Source organism: Pinus tabuliformis, chromosome 3_2 (genome assembly GCF_031772625.1).
Source record: "Pinus tabuliformis cultivar Carrire ecotype Pingquan chromosome 3_2, CPIR1, whole genome shotgun sequence".
Lineage (NCBI taxonomy): Eukaryota > Viridiplantae > Streptophyta > Pinopsida > Pinales > Pinaceae > Pinus > Pinus tabuliformis.
The window spans coordinates 68,867,249-68,877,367 of record NC_142302.1 but is presented as its reverse complement, the minus strand read 5'-3'; the positions used below and the strand labels follow the sequence as shown (position 1 = coordinate 68,877,367).

Here is a 10,119-nt window from a genome sequence, read left to right as displayed (position 1 = left end):
CGAGTTACCAATAAATGCAGAATGGGGAAGTTCTGTCACCGTACCCATCAACACCCAGATCAATACAGTGTAAACAGACCCGTATGTGGATGAGTTGGAGTGATTTGTATAGCTAATAGAGAATGGGTCGAAAACAATAAATAGTTACCTTGGGAAATTCGTAAGATAAACTTAATTTTTTTTACTATTTTCACCTTGGTTATGGGGAGGTATGACATATGGTATCAGAGCCCAGTTACAAAACTGAGGCCTCTGGGAAATTGGAAGTGGCATACAGAAATAACATATATAATAAGATTACATTTTACTCGTGCAATTACCAGTTAGTATGCTAATTCTCTTCCTTCTGTTGTCATTTATCTTATGTTCAAGGAAAGGACCAGGAACCAGAAGATTGGCAGCATGAGGAGAACGGACAGTACATCCCGCAGATATGCGATGGGACAGGGAGTACCTGGCCCTGAAAATAACCCTGAGCTATGGGTACAGCTCGGGGAGGAAGCCCGAAATACAAACCAGGCAATTCTGGAGACTGTGCAGGAGCTAAAAAATGAAATGGCTCGGTTACGCGAAGACAACGCACGACTAACAATGGAGCAAGAAAGAATTTTAAAAAGTCTATCTGATAGGTAGAACCAGCCGCCAGTTAATCCTAGTACGGAACAACAGAGGGTGTCAGAAGAACAGAACCATCATATACCACCTGAAAGATCGGAAGAAAGAGAGGAACGTTCTGACAATGCATTTGAACAACAGACCTCAAAAAGGCAAAGGGTGGAGTTGCAAGGGGAATTTCATAAGATTAAACCACCGCACTTTGACGGGGAACAGGAAGAAGCAGTTGAAGCGTGGTTAATTAATATGAATAAATATTTTCAGCTGTACGAGTATGATCATAACCTTAAAGCACGGCTGGCTATTTTTCAGCTGCAGGGAAAAGCTACCCTGTGGTGGGAGGAAGTTAAGATTGTAAAAGGAGTGACCGAGCAGACCATTACTTGGGAAAATTTCCAAAGGTACTTCAAGGAGAGATATCTGACCGAGCGCTTCTACGATGAAAAGGCAAGAGAATTCCATGACTTGCGGTTGGGACAGCAGACCATGGACGAATTTATCACCCGTTTTACTTCCTTGCTTCGTTATGTGCCATATATTAGGGAGGAAAAGGCTAAGGTGCAAAGATTTGTTAGCAGTTTGCCACTGTATATGCGGGAGAGGATTGAGTTCGACAATCCAAAGTCAATGGATGAGGCAATTCGTAAAGCCAGAATCTGTTATCAATAGAGCAAACAAAAAGGGGAAACTTCTGGCAGAAAGTGGAATGAAAAAAGAGGCTATAAGTCAGTCGGAAGCAACAAAGGAAATCGCAGTGGCGGAGGCAAGGGGAACGACAAAGGACAAAACAACAAAACTGCACCAAGAACTTCATCCAAATTCAAGACAGCTAGTGAATCCAGGGTCAGCGAGCAGCCTGCAAGATTGGACAGCGAAGGGGCAACAAGGCCCCCAGTACAGTGCTGGGGCTGTGGAGGGCCTCACTACGTCAAAAACTGTCCACAGCGTAAGGGAACTGAACAGTTATCCCAAATCCATGAAGCATCGACAGTCGGCGAGGTAGGACGTAGCGTGCCAAGGATTAATGCGGCTCTGGACGATCGTCAGGCGGAATATCAGCCAACCATGGTCGAATTTGAAGGTAAAATCTCAGACCTTACCATAGCTGTTTTAATTGACCCTGGGGCCACACTAAGTTATATTAGTCCAAGGATAGTGGAACATTGTAAATTGCAACCTGTTAAATTCAAAAATCCATGGCTAGTACAACTGGCTACAGGGGCCAAGAGGCGAGTAATGGCAAAAATCAGTGACTGCTCCTTCACAATAGCAGGACAGCCAGTGATGGCTGATCTAAATGTGCTTCCTCTTGGTTCATATGACATTCTGATCGGTATGGACTGGTTAGAAAAGCACTGGTCGTTAGTTGATTGCAAGACAAAGATTATTTACTATCGGGATAAGCATGGAGCTAGGAAGGAAATGCAAGGAATTAAGCGGCCAGTGCAGGTTCGACCAATAACTGCAACCCAGCTAGCCAAATGCATCAGAAAAGGGTGTCAGATTTATGCTATCCAAGTGGGTTATGCTGATTCTAAGGATAAAATAGCCACGTTAGATAGCATCCTTGTAATAGAGGAATTTGCGGATGTGTTTCCAGATGAGATTCCCGGACTGCCGCCAAAAAGGGATATAGACTTTACCATTGAATTGGTACCAGGTGCAGCCCCGGTGTCATGAGCACCCTATAGAATGAGTGTGCCTGAATTGACAGAATTAAAAATGCAGCTGCAAGAATTACTAGATAAAGACTATATTCGCCCCAGCGTGTCTCCATGGGGAGCCCCAGTATTATTTGTCAAGAAAAAAGACGGAACCCTTCGCATGTGCATTGATTACCGTCAGCTGAACAAGCTGACCATCAAAAACAAGTATCCTCTACCTCGGATCAATGAACTGTTCGATCAAGTGAAAGGTGCAACAATGTTCTCTAAGATCGATCTGCGATTAGGTTACCACCAGATCAGGATTAAGGAGGAAGATGTTGCTAAAACAACTTTCAGAACGAGGTATGGTCATTATGAATTCGTGGTGTTACCCTTTGGGTTAACTAACGCCCCTGCAACTTTCATGTGCTTAATGAACAACATATTTCATCAATATCTGGATCGATTTGTGCTGATATTTATCGATGATATATTAATATATTCCCGCACCATGGAGGAGCACAAGGAACACCTCAGATTGGTGCTACAGACTCTTCGAGAACACCAGCTATATGCTAAGTTCAGTAAGTGTGATTTCTTCAAGGAAGAAATCTAGTATCTGGGTCATGTGATCACAAGGGAAGGGATTGCGGTAGACCCAGAAAAGATAAGAGCCATAATGGAGTGGCCCGTACCGAAAGATGTAGCAGATATCAAGTCTTTTATGGGATTAGCCGGTTACTACAGACGATTTGTGGAAGGCTTCTCCAAAGTGGCATATCCCATCACTTCCTTACAGAAAAAGGGAAGGGCATTCCAATGGACCCCAGAGTGTCAAAGGAGCTTTGAGCAGTTAAAACATCTGCTCACTACAACACCCATTTTGAGCATAGCTGATCCTGATAAGGACTATGTGGTGTGTACTGACGCAAGCAAGGAAGGCGTGGGAGGTGTATTGATGCAAGAAGGTAAAGTGATTGCGTATGAGTCTCAGAAGCTAAAAGAGCACGAGCAGAAGTACTCTGCTTACGACTTGGAGTTGGCTGCCATCATACATGCCTTAAAGATGTGGCGGCATTATCTTATGGGTAGGAAATTTCTGTTGCTGACCGACCACCACAGTCTGACCAATTATTTCAGCCAGCCCACTTTAAACGCTAGGCAAGCACGGTGGGTGGACTTCTTAAGCGGCTTTGACTTTGACATCAAACATTTGCAGGGGAAGGAAAACCGGGTGGCAGATGCCTTAAGTCGGAAGGTACAGAGTCTGTACGAAATCTCCATCAGTGTATGGAAAAGTCCTTTTTGGGAAATGATAAGGAAGGCAGCAGGACAAGATGTTGAATATCAGCAAATAAAACAACAAATACAGCAGTCTACCAGCGAGAAAAATCAGCAAGGATATGAGTTGGATGATGTTGGGATGTTGTACTACAAGAAAAGGCTATATGTACCTGATCAAAACAACATTAAAAATCTGATCTTGGATGAATTCCACATCAGTCATTATGTTGGACACCCGGGTTATCAGAAAATGATCACTGCGATTCAGAAGGATTAATTTTGGCCAGGAATGAAGAGGAATGTGGCTGAGTACTTGGCATGATGTCTAGAGTGTCAACAAATTAAGGCAGAACATCAGCACCCAGTGGGACTATTGCAACCGTTACCCATTCCGGAGTGGAAATGGGAAACCATTTCTATGGATTTTATCACGGGACTGCCTAAAACAAGGAGGAATAATGATTCCATTATGGTGGTGGTAGACAAGTTGAGTAAAGCTGCACATTTTATACCTGTGCAATCCACTTACAGGGCTGCACAGATTGCTCATATTTTTATGCAGAATGTGTTCAAATTACATGGACTTCCGAAGACAATAATTTCAGATTGTGACGTGAAATTTACGTCAGCTTTTTGGAGAACGTTATTTGCTAAGTTGGGGACTCAGCTGAACTTCAGTACAGCATCAGACCGACGGACAGACAGAATGAGTGAACCAAGTGGTAGAGGACATGTTAAGGGCCTATGTAATGCAGCAACCGATGCAGTGGGAAGAGTACTTGCACCTGGTTGAATTTGCATACAACAATGGGTATCATACCTCGACGCAAATGAGTCCCTTTGAAGTCCTATACGGCCGGAAATGTCGTACACCCTCAAGCTGGGGTGGACCCGAAGACAAACTGAGATTAGGGCCGGAAATGCTTAAAGAAATGGAAGATATGGTGAAAAGGGTACGCGCTAATTTGAAAGCTGCTCAGGACAGACATAAGAGTTTTGCTGACCGAAAGAGGAGGTTCAAGGAATACCAAGTTGGTGACCATGTTTATATCAGAATTCAAGCCAAAAAGAGTACATTGCAATGGAGTGGGTGTGCCAAGTTGGCACCCCGATATTGTGGACCATTCCAAGTCTTGGCAAGAGTCGGGCCGGTGGCTTACCAGCTCGCCCTACCAAGTCACATCCGGGTTCACAATGTCTTCCATGTTTCAGTGTTGAAAAAATATGTTTATGACCCTAGACATGTGATCAGATGGCAGGACATTCAGGTGGGAAATTGTTGTTACAATAGACCTGTCAAAAGGTTCATTTTCAAGGAAACTAACTTGGAACGTTGCATGTTGCAGGTCGAACCGGAAGGAGAAGTCTTGGTCGAGCCACTGAGCATCCTCGACCGGAGAGAAGTACAGCTGCGGAGACGAGCTATTACCCAAGTTAAAGTGCAGTGGCGGCACTTTGGGCCTGATGAGGCCACTTGGGAAGATGAAGAACTGATGAAAAGGACCTATCCAGGGCTGTTCATGGCTGAAAGACATCGGGACGATGTCCAATCTCAGGGGGGGAAGATGTAATGACCCCGGAAAATTTGTAAATATTTTATTACCACCGTAGGTGAAAACATTGGACAAGGATTGTTATTTTCCGTTTTAATTAATAACACTGTTAACTCTGAATTTGAGCATTAATCGAGTAATATCAAATATTGTAACTTCTCATTTGGAAGTTGTTTTCTTTTCTTTATTTAAAAAAAAAAGAAAAAAGAAAACAGTTGCCAGCAGACGGGGAAAACCCTAACTGCCTTCCCCAACGGTAAGAGGTGGGGAAAAAGGAAAAGACCGGGCTTTTGAGGAACGGACGAAGGAATGATGGAAAAATTATGCTAAGTCTGGTGATGACCAGATAGCATGGGCACGAACATGCAATAGGTTTGCTGAAGGCTGTGGTCTGGCAAACAAGCTTGGGGGGAGATTCGGTCTTGCAGACGAATCTCGCGGACGGGAGGAAGATAAGCAGAAAACCAGTGTTTACAAAGCTTTGAAGGAACAAGAGGAATAAATATTGAACGTACCGGAACATAGGTAAGTACAATTTGTGTCACCCTTCTTCTGTAAGTTATTGAGTTGCTGAAGAGCTCCATTCAAAGTGGTCTGGTTTAATTCTGTTAAGTGGGTTCTGTTTTATGTAAATCTGGTTACATTCTGTGAGAGGCTTCCCATTTGGGAAACCCTGGCGATATTAGTGCAGGCAGAATGACTAAGAGTGTGGGGGTGAACGAATGGCACTCAGCCGAAAAACGCAGAGATCCCTTTAGTTACAAGAAGGCTATATGCACTTGTTAAGACACCTGTGGCCATATGGACCAGGTGGAAAGACTTAGGAGAGATCTGGAGAACTCATGCTGTGGATGAACCGAGGAGGACCTAGCCATAAATTCATATCCATAGTTAAGCCGAAGACCGTTAGGGGGAAACTGGTAGTGTTTCTAGATAAATTTTAGAGCAAGTTGCAAAACTGTAAGTTTTCAATATAGTTATTTTCAACAATCATAATAATACTTTTCTTCCAGCAAAAGATTAGCGTATTCTGTTCGAACAATTGACAGCAAACAAAAGACGCTGGAACATTTCTTTCACAACCAGGAAAGTGAAATTGAAGTAACGAGATGTGGTTAGCTGGAATATTTGACTAATGCTGAATTTATTGGTTGACCCACAGTAGTCATACGTTTACGGTGAGGTACCATGTATGACAACATGAAAGCAAAGCAGATACGACCAGCGCCTCAATAGGGCCCTTGAGCACCCTAATGGGTCAACTATGGGTTAGGGTCTTAAAAATAGTATGTGTCATATAGCGAATGGGCTTTCTCAATCAAACAGAGTACAAACAAGACTTCTGAGAACTCATAAACTTCATTATCAAGCATAGCTGTGTCCTGATAGTCGCATGTACATATAACAGAATAGTAAAACACTGATAATAATGAAATAAAGCACAATTCTACGCTGAAACTATCCAATATTTCTAAAAAAAAACCTGAACGCATATAGAATAACGAGTATAAGAGTCTACCATTCATTCTGGGGTAGAACCAAATGTAGTGCAAAGCAAATTAGATGAGTACAGATACAAGTGTATACTTTACTGAGAAAATTTAACACACATAGACCGACCAGAGCAAGGGGTAGCTGGCCATAGCATAATCTCAGAGAACTAAGAGACTTGTAACAGAGTTTTAAAAAAAATTCTTATATCCTTTAACACAGCAAGCCAGAGGAAAGAGCAGCAGAGCTATCCCAACTTAAGAGTCGTTAAATCCTCAATACACAAGTACAGGGAACCGATGAATGTATATAAAACATAACCATAAGCCGAAGCTAAATCGGCACTGCTACTATTACAAAATCCTCGATCTGGGCAGAGGAGTCGCCAAATCTTGGAAACAAAACCGACTACAACAAAATACAATAACAGAATACATGCAGACAGAAGCCCTCACTGGGCAGCAAACTGGGGAGCACCTCCATAACAGAAAGAGAACTTGGACGAAACCCCTTCTAGAAGGGAGCAAACAATTAACCTGGCAAGAGGGAAAACGTGTATGAAGCCGCTGAAATCGGCAAACCCATTAACTATCACAACCCTGGTATCAAGAAAGGGTTCGAAATATGGACTTACCTGGATAAATCAAGCGCCATGCCTGGAGCAGAAGCTGTTCCACCCTCATAACCTTCGGCGCTTGATATTCAAGGTACTGCTCAGCCTGTCACAAGGAAAACAGAATTAGAGTTCGTCATTAAACACAAAAAAAAGGCAGAACCATGTGTAGCTGGTAAACCAAATAGAAAAATACCTGACCTGCTAGGAAAAGGCTCCTGAGATCCATGAGATGGAAGGCGCTAGGCTCGCCCCTGTAAGATGGAACAGGAAGAACCTCTGGCCTGCAAAACCATGAATAGAAGGAACCCTCTGGAAGCCAGTTCCAAATTGCATCGAATGAGAGCCAAAACCCGTAAGCGCCAGATTGAAAAGTCACCCGGAGTAATTCTAGCCGTTCGATGGAAGGGAGAGGGTTCCCTCCGTCGATTCAATCAGGAATCCCGAGAACGAGGTACCACTGCTACAAACATTAATTCCGCAGCACCGCCGAGAGTTACCAACTAAGATTGTATGTGGTTGAATTCAAGGTGGGGCTTAGCTGTCACGCTCTCGGGTGAGTTACCAATAAATGCAGAATGGGGAAGTTCTATCACCGTACCCATCAACGCCCAGATCAATACAGTGTAAATAGACCCGTATGTGGATGAGTTGGAGTGATTTGTATAGCTAATAGAGAATGGGTCGAAAACAATAAATAGTTACCTTGGGAAATTCGTAAGATAAACTTACTTTTTTTTTACTATTTTCACCTTGGTTATGGGGAGGTATGACACAAGTCCTCCAAATAATCAACTGACTCGTCCTCCATGAAAACGTGCAAAGTACTATGAATCTAGGTCATGGTGGAGGAGCCAGCTATGGTAGGCATATAAAATTTTAGCCTAAAATTTCACCTATGGGCAAAATTAGGGGTTTTTTGTTTGGGAAAATATTTTGCAATTAGAGGTTTGACTACGGATCACCTACTATTTATTTAAATAAAAATAGTTTTAAAACCAATAATCCATGGAAATTTGATAGGAGAGAGTTGAAAATTTCAATTAGCCTAGAAAAATTCAAAGTAGGCACCCCCATTTGCCTTTTTTTGGTAATGGTAAATATTATGATATATTTCTTCCTAATTTTATGATAATATAAATTATTTGGAGTTAATTCACATTATGTAATTCATTTTCACTCTATTTTTTTTGTAATGCCTAAGATTTGTTTAAATGTAGTCATTTATGGTAAAATTTAGCCAAGACTTCGCCCTAATTTTATGAAAATATAGATTATTTAGAGTTATTTTGCATTATAGAATTCATTTTCACTCTATTCCTTTTTTTGAGATTTGTTTAAATGTAGTTATTTATGGTAAAATTTAGCCAAGAACAATGTAAAATTTGAAACGGGAATTATGAACTCAAAACTGGAACTCTGGCCGAAAACCCCGAAAAACATGAAAAACAATGCTAAAAACGAAAAGTGTGTATACTGGAAGGATGGTTTTTTTAGGGTCAATTTTGAACATGTTTTAAAAATGTTTTGTGCAATTTTTTTTTTTGCTAAAAACACCTTGGAAATGAAAAGTGTTGATACTGGAACGATGCATTTTTTTTAGGGTTAATTTTCAACATTTTTAAAAAATTCCAGTAAAACCGAATTTTTATGTGCAAAAAACACCCTTAAAACTAAAAGTGTTGATGCTCGATAACACTTTTTTTCTAGGGTAAATTTTCAACATTTTGAAATAATGGATTAAAAGATTTTCTCATGACTCGGAAAAATATGAAAATTTCAAAAGAATACTGAAAACATAAATTTAAAAATAAAAACAAAAATAAAAACAATGAAAAAAGATAAAAAAAAAATAGCAAAAAAATAAATATTAAAAATAAAACATAAAATTAAAAAAAAATCAATCATAAAAATGTAAAATAAAACAAAATTAATCTATAGAAGATAAAAATTAAAAAATTTAAAAAATATAAAGAAATAAATAATAAGAAAAACATATTTAAATATTCTTAACCATAAAAAATTTGGAAAAAATAAAAAAATATATTATAAAATTAAGTAAGTAAAAATAGGAAATTTTTAAAAAGCATTAACAAAAAGAAAGAAAGAAAGAAAGAAAGAAAATTAACCAAAAAAAAGTATTAAAATTAAAGTGTAAAAAAATGTTAAATTTAGAAAATAATTATTTACATTTCATACATTAGAAAATTTAAAGTCAAAAAATAGGTCTTCAAAAAAATGGGCTTGATGCAGAAATCACCACTTTTTTAAATCAACATGCAAATCATTAACATTCTAAATGTAATGTACATAAAAAAATTTAAAGTGCCAAAAACTATGCTCTAAAAAAATTATGTGTGTTTTGCATGGCTCATTTTCAAAATCGGGTCACTTTTTTGCTATCTATAAGAAACGTCCGGTTTCAAAGTTTACATTGTTCAAGACTTACGATCTAGATTTATGAAGGAACAAATTGAAATATAGATATGAATAAAAATAGAGAGATATAAGGAAAACAAAAGTTCAATGCTTTTTTTTTTGACATGGTCGGTTAGATGATATATTACCAAAAAAGTTGTAGAGCATGCTCCAATTACATTCCGCTATATTGCGATAGTAGGCTAAGCAGCAAGACAAGATCGCAGTCCCTTCTCCTGTGCTTAGTTTCCAAACTTCATAGATTTTTTTAACTATTCTAAGATACTGCCGGACGTATTGGCCTACTAAAAAAACAAATTTACATAACATAATTTCTCCTTGGGTTTATGGCTTGTTGACTGAGTGTTATTGGGCTGCTTCATTCATATTGTTGTTGTTGGCTGAGTTTTTTCCTTCACTGCTCATATTGTTGCTCTTGTAGTATTCTACTGCTTCCTGCAGATGTTTGCACTTGGTTTTCAGATCCTTTATCTCATGC

General features: G+C 39.7%; 1 long non-coding RNA gene across 1 annotated transcript; it reads right to left on the bottom strand.

Annotated features, from left to right (window-relative positions):
- Positions 1–6,881: 6,881 nt before the first annotated feature.
- Positions 6,882–7,674, bottom strand: LOC149179876 (uncharacterized). The gene is made up of 3 exons (XR_016257413.1): positions 7,399–7,674; positions 7,224–7,299; positions 6,882–7,125 (listed from the first exon to the last, which is right to left on the bottom strand). It is a non-coding gene; the product is annotated as an uncharacterized LOC149179876 (long non-coding RNA).
- Between the last annotated feature and the right edge of the window lie 2,445 nt (positions 7,675–10,119).